The sequence below is a fragment of the Argiope bruennichi genome, chromosome X2 (assembly GCF_947563725.1).
Source record: "Argiope bruennichi chromosome X2, qqArgBrue1.1, whole genome shotgun sequence".
Lineage (NCBI taxonomy): Eukaryota > Metazoa > Arthropoda > Arachnida > Araneae > Araneidae > Argiope > Argiope bruennichi.
Window position 1 is genome coordinate 17,076,367 of NC_079163.1, and position 16,324 is coordinate 17,092,690.

Consider the following 16,324-nt stretch of genomic DNA (forward strand, 5'->3'; position numbering starts at 1 on the left):
ATTCTTCATGCATTTAAAAGAAATCAGGATCTATTCCATATATGCTTAAAATCATACAAAATTGTTGAATTACCTGAACAAGGATTTAAAAATTCTTTTCTGCTACAGAGGGATACTTATTATCTCACTTAATTATTAGCAAAAGTATATATAATAGGTTATTCAACAGTACAATAATGCATTAAATAATCCTCTGCATACAGATAGTAAAGGGCAAAAAGGGAGTAAAGGTAAAATAATAAATACTGTAGTAATGAAAAAATATTTCTTGCATCAAAACATTCAAAAGAATAGTTCATGTTCTACAAATGAAATTTTTCATCAAAAAACAGAAAGGAATACACTTCTTTTCTGATAAATCATATTTAAATTATGTCGTATCTAAATTTAATATTAAAAAATACAAACTTTTGTACCAAAGGCATCCTCTGTGTCTACGATTTTCCTAAAATTTGATTAGATATCATCATATAAGCTTCTTGAAGAGAAATTACAAACCTTAGTCTTTAAATTTTATACTTATTTCGAAAAGAGTAATACCTTTGTAAAGCCAAAAAAACTGACTTGCAAGGCTTTTTTTTTCTTTTTAACCTACAAAACATACAGTAATTTTCATGGTTCAAATTAATTTCTTATTTTTTTTTAACACACAAAAGTTAAGTTAATGAGAAACTTGGCGGTTCAATTCTTGAACATGCAATTTTATAAAGGTAATGAATTCGATCAAATTCACTGCTCAAGGAGGAAGAATGAAATAGAGTATAAGATTATGTTATCATAATTTTTATCGTGATAAAGTCGTAAATATTGCTATTCATCTATCCCTAAGTGGCAATCTTGCAAATTTCGTATTCTGATACAGAGTTCAGAAGCTATAGATTCACTCTGTTCTTATGCCTATGAAATTTGCAGGGATACTAGATAAATTTTTATTGCACATCATTCTTAAAATTAAAAAAAAAAATGCAAAAAATAAATAAATAAATAAACAATTCGACAGTTAAAAATGAAAAACAAAAGAGAGAAATGTCGATGAAAATCATAACTCTTGATAATTTTGGTGTAAAACTTATTTGGAATATCTTGTCTGCTCCAGGAGATATAAGTAGTAATGAGTAATTTCCTATTTTCAGGGAATGAAGAGGAAGGAATATATAGATTTTTGTGGCAAATCATATTTAAATTATTTCATATCTAAAATTAATAATAAAAATTGTAAGCTATTGTACCAAATGCATCCACTGTGTCTATGATTGTCCCCTGTTTTATTAAGCCTTTCCCACAAGTGCTTTTTCGCCTCCTGTATATTCTAATTACTGTTTTCTTGAAGTTCACTCTTTCTCTATCCTCCAAAATGAAATATTATTCCTGTAATAAGAAACAGTCCAGATTAATGTCATCAAAATAAATTATCTAAGCATTCAAAAGAAAGAATACTGGGTTTCATATATGATTGAAAACAAATAAAATTGTTAGTTAGTGGAACTACGATTTAAAAACAATTTTTTTTTTTTTCAGCAAACGATACATACAAATCACAGAGATGCATAAAATAATCGTCTGCATACTAGTTGTCAAAAAATAAACAGGAGTAAAGGTAAGATATTAAATATAGTAAAAAAGAAAAGATAATATTTGCCTTAAAACATTAAAAATAATAATTAAGGTTTATACAAAACCCGACTTTTTGGAAAACCGGTTTTCGAATTCAATATTTTAAAAAAAACCGGTTTTAGACGGTTTTCGAATTTTTGTTAAAAAAAAATAGAATAGGGAAAAATATTTTATTTTAATTTATATAAAATAAAGAAAAGTAATCAATATCAAAGTCAAAGTCAAAATATAAAAAAAAAAATTAAGGATTACATATGCTTATTATTATTATGGAAACATTACTTACTTATACAAAACTTATTATTATTACTTACACAAAATAACGAAAACTCAAACAAAAATTTCAAAAAATATTTATATTATTTTCACTAATTTTAATTTCTCCTAATAATATAGAATTTTAAAAAACATAAAACATCCACTGAACAGTGGCTTAGTCCCGTTCTTATTTTGGACATAAGATTGCCTGAAATTGAAAATACTCGTTCACTAGCTACTGAGCTTGATTTTATAGTTTTCATAACATCAAAGAACAAATCTTTTTTTTTTTTTTTATTCATTACCTCAATAATGAAAATTCAGCTTTCAGTGTCTATGCATTTGTAAGCTTTGATTTTTCCATTTCTTTTTTAAAAAAAAGCATTACTCTGATGAGTAGTTTCTTCGATTTGCTCTTCGTCAGAATCGGTTTCCACATAAGAATTCGGAAATATTCTAGCCCATATCTTTCCAGATAACTTGATAATTTCGGTTTTTGAAACTATGCACTAGCTACTCTAGACTTCTTCGCTGAACTAGAAATGTTTTGTGGATTTTGCAAATACAGAAAAGGAATAGCTAATTCTACTTGTCTTCTTTCTTGAATTTATTCTTCTAAAGCATATAATAATTTCAAACTTATTTCAGTGTTTAAATTTTTTAGTTCATTTAATAAAAATTGAAATATACCTTTTCTTATTAATAAATTAGCATCTCGTCGCCCTAAGCCTTCAGCTGCTAGGCAAATCGGCAACAACCGATACAATTCAAAATATTTGTTTATTATTATTATTATTGAAGAAGAGGAATATCCAGGCTTTCCAGAAAACCGGTTTTTAAATTAGGAAAACCAGTTTTCAAATGTGACAAATTTACTCTTTAAAAAACCTTTTTTTTTTTAAACCGGGTTTGAAAAACCGTCAAACCCTAATAATACATACTACATGAATAATTTTTTTATTCAATAAATTTGAATGCGTTTGCAAGAACAGACTGTATTATTTAACAAAAAAAAAAAAATGTTTGCTGTGTACTAACGGAAAATATTTTTATTCCGAAACGTGAAAAGATATCACCCTATAAAAACCTAGAGTTAGCCCTTTATGTGAAATGGTTATTATTTTTAGGAACAATAAAAATATGATTTAAAATGCTTTTTTTTTCCTCAAAACATACATTAATTTTCATGATTCAAATTAATTTCTAATTTTTTGCAGCACTATCATCTTAAGTAAAAGAGAAATTCAATGGTTCAATTTGTTACCAGCAATTTTAAAAAGGTCCTTGCTGAAACAAAACCCTTCCAACTTAATATAATAGCGCATAACATATATCACAATCATTATCAAGACAAAATCATACAAATCGCAATTTTTCGATCATAATTGGCAGTCTTTCACATTTTTTATTCTGATAAAAAGGAATCCTAAACAGAAAAATTTGCAGTCACAAGAAATAAATTTTTATTGCAAATCATTCTTAGAATAAAAAAACGAAATAGCATTCATTAGATATTTTTTAAAGATTTAAAAAAACTACTATTGACTAAATAGCAGACAAACAGACAACCTTGTAAGATCCAAATTGATACAAAATTATTACAGAAAACACTAATAATTCACTATTTTACAAAAATGTTAAAAATTTGAAATTTATATAAATACAGCTAATAAGAGAAAAAAAGTTTTAAGTTATTTATAAATAAATAAATAATTTCTAATGCCAAATATTTTATGAAGAAAAAGAAATGTGTATAGTGGAATTCTTATACAAATACTAATTATGAACACTCAAATAAGGGATCTAGTACATTCATATTCCAGAAAATCATGAAATCAAACTTTATAGAAATGATATTGGGTGTATGATCATGGGCTTTAATCACAGTTGAATCTGACAAGGTGTGCTGACAACATTGAGTCATATAGAATCTGCAATTGTTTTAGATTCCTTGATCTAACCTTTGATTTTATCATAATGCAGAAAATCCTGATAAGATACAATGAGACTATATAGTATGAAATTATTTCCCATTCTCTTAAGCATTGATTTTAAAGTTAACTTGCTATTATCTAAAATCCCTCGCTGAAATATTGTATTAAATCATAAAGTTTTCATAAGAAAGTTGCAATGATCTTCAGTGATTCAAAAATACATGCAGCAGAGTAATCTGTCAGATCATACAATGTACAGTTAGTCATTCATAATCTAATTTAGATTTCTTTAACTCATTGGAATATGTTCTATTTTAGGGTTGCTGAGGTGTAGATGCCAGAAGGCTAAATAACTCCATGCGGTTCAGCTCCGAGTACAGAGTGCATTTTGAAATAGAAGGACCTAGTTGAATACTAATTTGTGTCATCAGATCGTTTTTGCCTTGGAAAATAAATGGTAGCCATGCACCAATATGCTGATGACCTCATGGTTATTAAATCGTCTTCTATAATTGTTTGTCCTGGACGAACGCCATTGCTTATATGAAAGCAGATACTGTCACATTAAATTGCCAGGATCTCAACAACTTTCTAGCCCTATTCCATGCCAAAATGTATTCCTTCCTTTTGTCAATCATTGATGCTTCATTTTTAGATCTTTTTTAATTCACAAACAAACTGTGCATTGATTTCAAGCTTGACAAATCTTTCAACATAACTTGAACCTCCTTTTTGTTCTTACAAACAAGGTATACTGCAGACAACAATTCTCAAAGACAAGGCTCATTGTAAAAGCTGATTTTTTTTAATATTTTGTCTACTGCATTCAGTAGATCTTGGATTTAATATTTGTTATTTTGTTTCAATTTCGATCCTGCATTGTAATTTTATTTTCATACTGTTATATACATTTGTTCGTAAAAGCGTCAATATATTTCTGAAAGAATTAGTAATTTTGAAACATTTCAGCTCGAAGCCAGTGTTTGTATATTATAATTTCAAATGAAACTATATTTTAAATAATTTGGATTAAAACTTTCGAAATATTAATTTTTAAAATAGAATTTGATTTGAATAATTCAAAAATAACTTACGAAAGTTATTTGAATGTTAAAAGAGAAGTGACACAATTTATTAAATTAGCGGTTATCTTCCTGACCAAAATAAATTTTGTCAAATTTCCCAACAGTTGCTTTTTTTTTTTCTTTCTAGACAGCAAGAATTAAAGAAAAATAATGGCATGAACTGAGAAGTGCATGTGGGATTTTAGATTTCTTATTCTTGGTCATTATTATTTTGCACAGGAGCAATAAAAAACTTAAAAGACAAAAGACATTTTTTCGTGTACTGAAATATAGTTATTTTTAAATACCATATTTAGAAAAAGCCACATTCTTTTTATTTCCTGCAGTATTTTTCTGGCAGTAATTTGATGTTAAATTTCTTTCTAAACAAACTTATATGCTTGTTTATAGTTTTAATGCTTGTTTATAGTTTTAATGCTTGCTTAAAAAGACATGGATTAACCCTATCAATTTTTTAGGGCATCATTTAATACACCTCGCATTTTATTCATAATTTATCCTTTAACCCCCTCAAGTAACTAATTTGTATAACTCCTTTATATTTTCACTCATACTGTACATTATCATGTTCATTCATGCAGTTTTATTGTACTCCAGATATTTTTCGTTCCAGTTTTTATCATTTGTTTGTTTCATTCAAATTGATTGCTGCGTAATTTTTTTTTTTTAATGAAGTTCACCTACATCTATCTATACCAAACCGGGAAGAGGCCACATGAGCTCTAGAAATGGAGGTGCGGTGTGGTGTTAAGTGTTCAATCTATATAACTTATATCGGCGAAACAAGCTAATTGTGTTAAATGATTAATTTGTTTGATATTTGGATGTAAAAGAAACTATCAACTGAGAAATAAAAATACAGCAAATCAATACTAAATATCCGCTATATTAACTAGAAAATGAAAGAGCAGAATATAGAAACAAGCACATTTTTTAAAGGAGCTTATAAAAAATTTAGATATTTAAAAGGAAAAAAAATTAATTACCAGAAAATTCCTTTAGATTCAATTTTTCCCTTTATATTTAAAGTTTTTGATCACTGTTATCTTCAAATTCTTTCAAAAGAAAAGCTTTCTGGATTATCCTTGTGGAACAGAAGTTTGCAGTTATTGTGGAACTAGAAGATATTTCTTGTAATTCTTCAAGGCTAAGAAGGAGCGGGTGAGCAATATTTAACCTATCAGGTAAAAAAGTATGCCTGTTATTCTTATGCTGCGTCCATCTTACACCAGTGTTATATACCTAAACATAAATCATTATATATGCAGTTAATTAAAACTATGTTGACAAATATTTTATTCATTACTATTTTATCACATTTCCCAATTTGAAAAAATAAATATGACATTTTACAACAAAGTATAATTGTTTATCAATTAATTCAAATAAAATTTATTAAAACATTCGCAAATATAGTAGGCAAATAAAATAGGCCTTTAGAAAACAAAATTTATCATGATCTCTTATTAAAACAGCACTTCAATTTTCTGAGATGCTTAACCACTTTTTGTATACTTTAGGCTGATTTTAAAATATACTGTAAGAAGAGTAAAGTTTAATTCAATATTTATTTCCAGTTTCTATGGGGCTATATCATTTTAATAAGTCAGGTCATGTGTCTCTTAAAACCATAGTTCAGGCACTCGTACCTGTAGCACTAGTTAGTTATTTTGGATTTTGTGGCACAAGAACCTGTAGCACTATAAACACACCATTGCATATAAGCTACTAGATTGGAATTGCATGAAATACATTTTTAAAATCATTTTTTTTCCCTTTATTCTGATAATATTAGTTAGACGTCATTCAAAGCAGACAATTTAAAAAATTTATAATGCTCAATTTTTCAGAAAAATACTTACTATGCCCAAGATTTGTTAAATCACATGTCATTTTATTCACTATAACAGAATACTTATTTTAGTATTAATTTATTTTGAAATCATTAATCTTAAATTACCAACTTGTCTCCTTTCTACTTTTTTTTTTTACTTTTTAATAAAACTACTAATAAGATATAACACTAAGATGAGATGCATCAATAATTGGCTGTTGGCTGAGCAAAAAAAAAAAAAAAAAAAAAAAAAAAGGAGAATTATGTTGTTTTCTGGCAAATTTAATGCTAAAATCTTAAAAAAAAAACTATATAATTACTTCATTCCTATGCAATTCTAGAAGCTTCATTAAGCAACTTATAAATAAGTCACAGCTGAAATTCTTTTTGCTTATGAAATTATGAAGGAAATACAAGAGAGGATCGGAAACAATCCTAATCAATTGTTGATCTAAAACATCATGCAGTTAATTTTGCTCGTTTTTTACGGTCTTAGCAAAAGCTGATTTTTTAAATTTCTTTCTATCATTTCTGAAACATACATTAAAGTCAACATTTTGTAAGTATCGCATCGCCATCATTGTAAAGATAGAAAAATAAGAATAGAATATTTTTGAAACACTTCATGTATAATAATAAATAAACTAAATTAATATTATTGAGTTTATTAAATTATATTTAAAAAGCTAAAAAAAAATTATACTAGATAAGAATACTTAATTTTTTTATAACGAAGGTAAGAAATTGGAATTACAGTATATGAAAAAATTTTGAAATTTTAGGAAATTCTTTAGCCTTTATTTCTTTTTATGAACTTAGAGAGTTTATTATCAACTGTCTGTTATTAAATACTGTGTGACATTTAAATGATATCTTAAATAAATTATTATTAAATAAAAACTATTTCATAAATTATTATTGAATAAATGCCTATACATTTCATAAATTATATATTTTGGAGGCTATAAATCTTCTCAAATTGAGTCATTTCTCAGAATTATATTTTCAATGAAAAATTCGTTTACAAATGCAGCGCTGATATTTTTATGAAACAACTTAAGAAACTGATAAGGTTTCTTTCGCCATAATTCTAATAAGAAATTTCGTATAAGTTAAAGAAGTGTTGCATTTTTTTGAAACATATTTTTGAAATATTCAGAGTTAATCATAAATCAAGAAAATATTAGAAATTTGAAGAAAATTAATAATATGTGCTTGTAAAATGTTGTATATTGAATAAATACATAATGGAAATTATATAATTGAGCATTTTACACAATTTTTAACCAATGCATTAAAAAAGGGAGGGGGTTGCAAAACATGTTAAAATAGGAAATATAGTTTATTTTTATTCATTTCATTCATTGTTTTTAAGTAATTGTTTGTTTATTGCTCACATTAAGCAGTACAAAATTATATAGTAAAGCAAATATCTTTTATAAGAATTTTATTTTTTTTCTGTTTTGAATTTTCATGAAATAACTTTTAAAATTAACAGATGATATATGCAATATTAGAAATTTATAAGTATATATATATATCAGTAAAATTCCATTTATTAATTATAAAATTGACACAAATAATGTGCTAACATTTTTACTATGCATTAAACAATGGAATATAATAAATAGGAAATATAAATGAAGGAAATAAATCTAATATATAGATAGATGTGCAGATAATCAGATTTAAAATTATTTCAGATTATTTTTCTTAAAGCGCAATAAAAAAAAAATCATTTCGTCATTTAAAAATTGTATGGGGTAAGAATATGGTAATATATATGCTATAATAATAGTAAAAAAGGTAGAAGAAAAGTTAAAATAAAAATCATAGAAAACGTCATTTCTATCAAAAACAAGTATTTTACAGACTTAAATTTATCAAATAAGTAACCAACAAAATTATTTATAAATAAAACAGAAAAATAAATCATGCAAAGTATTTCGCATTTTCAGTCGCTTGACAACATTTTGTAAAAGTGCGACAGTTAGAAATATCATGACACTAGTTTCAGAGTTTGTGAGAAAACTGAGTAACCAATATTTCAGTATGACGCCGGCAAATGTTCAGTAATAAAACACTTAGTGATTGGTGTTTGGTCACCCATTGATAAAATACATGGGGAAATGATTGGTATTGGTTCGCTCATTGATAAAACACAACGCGAAATGCTGGGTATAAAGCCGCCGGTGATAATACACGTCGGCGGCGATCATCGTCTAACGTTCCTGTTGGGGACATGCACAATATCGGGGCGATCTCCCTGCATCCTTCCGAGTTCTGTACGGCGACATTTCGCCAACGATCTTTAGATGCTTGGGAACATACGTAAGCTGTAATATCACTCTTTTCACAACTTAAGATTAAAGTAAATTATTGATTAACAGTTGTTTAGAATCTTATGATATTTTGCAATATAAGAAAAGCAAATTATTTTAGGAAGGGTTTGAAGAAGCCGTGAAAATAGGTTCGTTTAAAATTTCAAATATGATAATTACTACTGCAAACCATATTCAAAATACCTTAAAAATTTACAATTAATTACATTAAAATTGCATACAAACAAAAATGTATATCATTAAAAAGATACTTTTTGGAATTTTAAACTAGTGCCAAAATTATTTTCGTGAAATAACATTTTCTGAATTATTCCCACATACGCATACACGAAATTTCGCTTACTTTATAATAATCAAAATTTTAAGCAAGTTTCCGAAAAAATCGTTTAGAGGTTTACATTCTACTCCTCCAAAGGTTATTTGGGCTAAATTTGGCAACTTTAATTAAAAAGTCTGCTTTTATTATTAGTAGTCACACAATGGGCAATAAATATGGATCACTCTTTCATCCAAACTGCATCATACAGACAAATATATATATATATATATATATATATATATATATATATATATATATATATATATATATATATAATAACATTTTTTTAAAGTTGTTTCGAAATAAGAATGCATATGTGCGAAATTTATGTATGTTGTGAGAAAATTTAATTCATTAAATAAAAAACAAACAAATATGCATTCGATTGATTTAAAAAGAAAGGCATCCATGTTGGCTTACTGATCGCCTTGATGATGTATTGGCGATTTTTTCAATTGATTTATAAAGAGTGAAAAAAAATTGTTTAATATATTAATTATATAATAATATTTAAACTTTTAGACATAAAAATGAAATATTAATGAATATGCAATAAAGACGAAAATTATTACAATAAAAAAGTAACTATTTAACTTTTTAATAATTGTTTAATATTTTCATAACTATTAATAATTATCAAGGACTTCAGATTATTAATACAATGACAGAACTTCGTTGATTATTAAACTTTCAGCATGTATTTTCCAACAATTTCTAAGGCAAAACAGTTTTAAAAGTAAAATAAAATAAAATACCGTTTAAATTTCGAAAATAATGTTCATTCAAGCATTTCAAAATCCTCTAAATCACTCTCACAAGTTTCGATTTCTTCTGAATCAGAATCATTATTGGTATCAATTTGAAATGACAGTGCGTCCACTAAATCTTCTAACAGTCCATCTTTCTCCCAATAATTATTTTCAAGCTTTTCTACGTGTTTGCAATGCGCTGCCCATTCTGCCGAAGTAACTTCAGTGATAGCTGTTTGAAGAAGAGATTTCAGATTGTCCAAACTTAAATCGCCAGTAACATTTCGTTAATTTATCATTCTTTTTACAGAGGACCACACAAATTCGATTGCGTTCAAATCGCAATGATAAGGGGGTAGTCGGATAACTTCATGTCCTTCTTTCTCTATTAAATTATCAATTTTATAGACAATTTTCTTTGGACGATTACTGTCTATAAGAGAGAACAGTTCCGCTTTTCGCATTTTTTGATCGCAGGGTATTCCGTTGTTTTTCAACCAGTCTATCATAACTTTTTTTGTAGAATACTTCGTTGGAGTGGGGTTTTCGACAGTCGTATGATACGGTGCATTATCCATGCATACGACACTGTTTGGTTGCAAATTTGGAAGAAGTTTTTCCAACACCCATTTTTTAAAGTTTTCATAGTTCATTTGCCCGTGATAGTCACCGCTTTTTGTTGATGCTTTATATACTAGTAAAGCACCCGTAAGGAAACCCGTTGATGACCCAGCATGAACAACTATAAGTCTATTTTTCGAATTAACATTTGCTGTAGTTCCCAAAACTGTGTCATCTTGCCAACATTTCTTAAATGTCAAATTGCTGTCTACCCAAGTTTCATCAATATAGACAATCCGTCGTCCAGCTTTCCTGTGACATCTCATTTCTCTCAAATATCTGTGTCTCCAAAAAACAATTTCTGGTCTTTCCATGAGTACTTTTCTATTATTCATGCACTTCTTTCATCGGAAATTCATTGAATTTAAGACTTTGCACAATGTGTCTTTTTGCCACGAAAATCCAATTTTTTCTTTCAACACGGGTAGTAATTTTCTGATGGATGGTACTTTCCTTTCTTTTATGTAAAAGTCTTGAATTGTTTGCCGTATAACACACTTGTCAAAGTCGTCTATTTCACAGTTTCGCTCACTAGGTCTTTTACGGTGTTTACCGGGTGATTTTAAAACTGTCGATGAGCCCGATGATGAAACTTCCTTTCTTATTTTTTTTATTGTAGCTTCAGAAATTCCAGTTGCTTGAGAAGCCCTTTTCAGAGCTTGTGGGAGTGGAATTAACGCAGATTTCGATGAAGCTTCACTGGAACAAAATTCCGCAACATTATATACAATTTTACGTGCCTGTGATATCAAAATTTCACCCTTCCTTAACTTAAAGGCCATCTTGCAAGTTTAGCAAATTAGCAAAATCAATTAAACCAGTAAGGAACAAATAATTATAAAAGCAAAAGCAAAATAAACACAAGGATAAGATAAAGCGTGCAACTCTTCATAATCCGAGAAGACGAATGACGTGATGTAACCTTTAATTCCGCCAATTCCCTACACGCTTAATCCCCATTAGAAATGAACTAGTCTTGTTACTACAGCGACCGCCACTAGACAGCCTTCTTGGCGGGAGCTATTCTTGTGATCGACAGACTAGTACATGATTTTGTGACTGTAGCTGTATTGTGTGTATAAATTGAATGCTACTCGATATGCACTTTTGTACTTCCCTCTAAAATTTAATTTAATTTTGTTTGTTATTTGGAATTAATATTTCTTTATCAGAAAATAGGGTAGATTATAGAATATACCATTCGGGTTATAGAAAGCTTACAGTGTTTATTTCCTTTGAAGTTCCTAAACAACATAAACATTTCTCATAATAGTCCTCTGTTTATAGTAAAATTCATTATAATTTATAAAAAAATTAATGATTTATGAGTTCAAGCCCATTTTTAGTTACTTATATAACAAATTATGCAAAGAGAAAGTATTGTAACCGTCAGAGATAGTGACAAATCTCAACATTTCAGATTTCCCTGTGTCTATAAAACACAAGTTAGGAAATGTCTGTCTATAAGTTTGTGAACACATTAGCTCAAAAACCTCTTGAGCTAGACAAATTGAAATTTGATTGCATTGTCTTTACAACAAATTTGTATATTTCTATCAAATTTTGAATGAAATCCATTGACATGAAGTCTCTCAGTATGGCTATTCGAGGACAAATGAGCACAATAAACGTAAACAGCTATACGAATAAAATCGTTATACAAATTTAGCATCTAAAGTTAGATATAGAATTTTGAATGAAATCCATCAAAGAGTTGATCGTTTGTCAGTCTATACTTTTGCATACAAGTAAACGTAATAATTCAAAAACACAACTTAGATCAACGAAATTTGATAAATGATCATGATATTAAAACTGCATTCTGTGTTAAATTTTTATTTCAATCGGTTGAGAAAAAAAGGCATTCACAATGCATATTTGGTTTTCCTCACCGTATTATGAAACACAAAACTCATATGCGGGTGTCTGAAAATAAAAATCTGAGCACTTGCGTCGTTGACGGTACTGCCCATGTCCACGATTTTATGGGAAGAGTGAGGTGATACCTTTATAAGAGAGTATACTTTAAAGTTTGTTTTTTAACCTATTTAATCATATACATATACATTCAAGATAAAGAAACTCGATCAATCCACAGAGAATATATATGTTTAAATGTGTATACATATGCGTATGTATGTATGTGTGCGTGTGTTACAATTTGTAATTAATTTATTCTCTAAAAATATTTCTTGTATTTTTAACTTCTGAATTGCGCGACATCGCATTTTTCTCACGGAATGTACTAAAAACGATGCACTGGCAATTTTTTTTCAAAAACTATATAAGTTATAAATATTTTCTCAGCCTTTCTTTCTTACTTTCTGCTAACCTATTCTTACGCCACAGTGTTCTCAGCAGAGCTTGGGAAAGGATCTTGATAGCTTACAAAAATTTGACCATTTCCTTAAAATTATAAACTATAAAAATCACTAAGAAACTCCACGACTCTTGCTTCAAAACAAATTTTGTTCATAAAATCACGTTTTACATGCATATATACATATATTGTGGCTATAAAAAGTATATTCTTTGTACAAATGAGGAGAAATAAAAGCTGTAGATGAGTTAACCCTTTCTAGGGCCGTGGGAAGTATACTTCCCACCAAATTTATCAATCTTTGTATGAAATTATGTAGGTTGGCATAAGTTCGGACAATTTTTTTTAGAAAGACAGAAACTTAGATGCTTCAGTTCTTTATCTCATACAAAATGATGTGTCTTGGTTTGTTACTTAATTATTAATTAACCAAATTAATTAATAATCAAATAAAATTTATTTAATAAGCTAAATGAATCCCTTTTCTTATTCTAATTTTAAGCGTAAAAATATTTTAACATAACATGACTAGAAAAAAAATGGCTCTTTAAAGGGTTAAATAACTACAGGAATTGCCTTCAAAATATAAATGGATATCAGAAAACAAGCATAAAAATAAAATCAAAAGATTAATATATTTTATAATTCATCTCAACAAATAAGTTTAGTTCCCTATACTTTCTTGTCATCAGTATAATTTGTTTTGAGAGGCCCCAAAATATTTCAGTGTCTGTGACCTCATATCATCAAAATCCGAATAACACGTAAATTTCTCTTTGATAGAAAGAATTATAAGCACCCACTTTTGAAAACAAGCATAAATATAAAGTCAAAAGATGAAAAAAATTTAGTTTCTGTTACTTTCTTGTCATCATCCCGTTATTCTTCTGTATAGTTTTTCTAGAAAAACCCTCGAAATATTTCACCCCTGTGACCTCATATAGTAGAAATTCTCCACTTATACCAATTGGGAGATTTATTATTATATATATATATATATATATATATATATATATATATATATCCAATTGGGAGATTTATTATATATATATAGCAACGTATGGTACCGCTCTCAGCAAATCTTATACCCCCATATTTATTTTACAAGTATCGGTTTATGATTTCCGCGAAAACAGTTCTTATAATAAATCCCCTTCCCCTGCTTTCAATCGCTCTTCGGCTTTCACTCGATTTAAAGCAGAACACTTATAAAGGGGATGGTTCGAATTTTCCTGCCATAAAACAACAGAAAAAGAATCTCATGTTTCTTCACCCACATTAGGATTTATAGCTTTTTTTTATATTTGGTTTGCATTCTTTTGATTTGAAAGATGCCGCACTTCAAACTGAATACATTTGCAGCCATCTGGAAAAGTTTCTTTTCAGCAGTTAGATCCACATACAGTGGTTATGTTTAGCTGAGTTATGACGGTTTTAAGATTGCTCTTCGCCCTCAGTGTCGAAAGCGGGTCGGGATTAAATCTCAACAGTAAATTATCTCCTCGTGCAATTTTGAAACGTGATGATTCATTGTAGTGAATTCAGTAAATTCATTTACTTTTAAATTCCTATTACTTTCATTACAATCATCTAGAATCTCAAATAATAATTTAGACGTATTAGCGTTTTATTTTTATTTTTTTTTTACATCAAACAATTTATTAGTGATTAACTGACTTATTTTCAAACAGGGTCAGACTTAATTTTTATTACTTTCTTCACAATCATTTAGAATTTCAAATAATAATTTAGACAGATTTTTTAAAAAAAAAATTTACATGAATCAATCTATTAGTGATTAACTCTCATTTTCAAACAAAGTCATGATTAATTTTTATTACTTTCTTTGCAATAATCTAGAATCTCGAATAATAATTTAGACGAATTTGAGGTGTTTTTTTTTTTTTTTTACATGGAAAATTTATTAGTGATTAACTGACTCTCATTTTCAGAGTCACACTTAATTTCTATTATTTTCATTACAAAAATCTAGAATGTCAAATAATAATTTAGGCGAATTTTCGTTTTCTTTTTTTACATGGAAAATTTATTAATGATTAACAGACTTTCATCTTCAGAGTCAAACTTAATTTCTATCACTTTCATTACAATAATCTAGCATCTCGAATAGTAGTTGAGACGAATTTACGTTTTGCTTCTTACATTAAACAATTTATTAGTGATTAACTGACTCTCATTTTCAGAGTCACACTTAATTTCTATTATTTTCATTACAAAAATCTAGAATGTCAAATAATAATTTAGGCGAATTTTCGTTTTCTTTTTTTACATGGAAAATTTATTAATGATTAACTGACTTTCATCTTCAGAGTCAAACTTAATTTCTATCACTTTCATTACAATAATCTAGCATCTCGAATAGTAGTTGAGACGAATTTACGTTTTGCTTCTTACATTAAACAATTTATTAGTGATTAACTGAATCTCATTTTCAGAATCACACTTAATTTCTATCACTTTCATTACAATCATCCAGAATCTCGAATAATAGTTTAGACGAATTTACGCTTTGTTTTTTGCATTAAACAATTTATTAGTGATTAACTGACTCTCTTATGCAGAATAATTCCCAGCAACTTTTTAGATTTTCTTCCCCGTTGCTAAATCATAGATTAATTTTGAGGCATTAACTTTGGTAGGCGCAAATAAATACTGTAATTTGACTGTGTTTAATAACTCTGAATTATCTAAATGATCCTGTTAACAATATCTCAGATCTAATTGCTGCAGATTAACTAGCAAAAGTTGTAATAGAAAATCACATGTACATCGGCAAAGTGCTTAAGAAATTTTTAAAAAAAAAATATTTGCAATGCATTTTAGATGTAAATAAATAATAAGATTAGAAGTTTTGTTTCCTTGTAATGGGATCTTCTCTATTTATAATATTTACAAATATTCAACTCAAAATTAATCACTAAAATAGAATTCAAACAAATAATGATCCGCTAACAGAAAATAAGAACTGCTAAACCGAATACCTAATTTTAAAAAAATTGAAAGAAAATGTTAGTAATAATTCTCAATTAAAAATCACAGACCTCACTTTTCAATAGTTTGTAAACCTAGCAAATATTTATAAAATTCAAGCTTCTGCGACAGTATTTGAATACTAATAAATAATAAGACGTAATCATTTGAATAAAGCATAATAGTATTATTTTATAATCAGCTCCTAAAATATTCGCTGCTATCGGTTAGAAAACTAACACACCGATATAAATGGC

The 16,324-nt window shown here is 27.9% G+C and overlaps 1 long non-coding RNA gene across 2 annotated transcripts in view; it reads right to left on the reverse strand.

Annotated features, from left to right (window-relative positions):
* The window catches only part of LOC129960937 (uncharacterized), a 40,779-nt gene that overhangs the window by 22,750 nt on the left and 1,705 nt on the right, over nt 1–16,324 (reverse strand). For both annotated transcript variants that reach the window (XR_008783727.1, XR_008783726.1), the window contains exons 2-3: nt 5,878–6,133; nt 1,230–1,368 (exon numbers count right to left, since the gene is read on the reverse strand). This is a non-coding gene — a long non-coding RNA (uncharacterized LOC129960937). The remainder of the gene's footprint in view (nt 1–1,229; nt 1,369–5,877; nt 6,134–16,324) is intronic.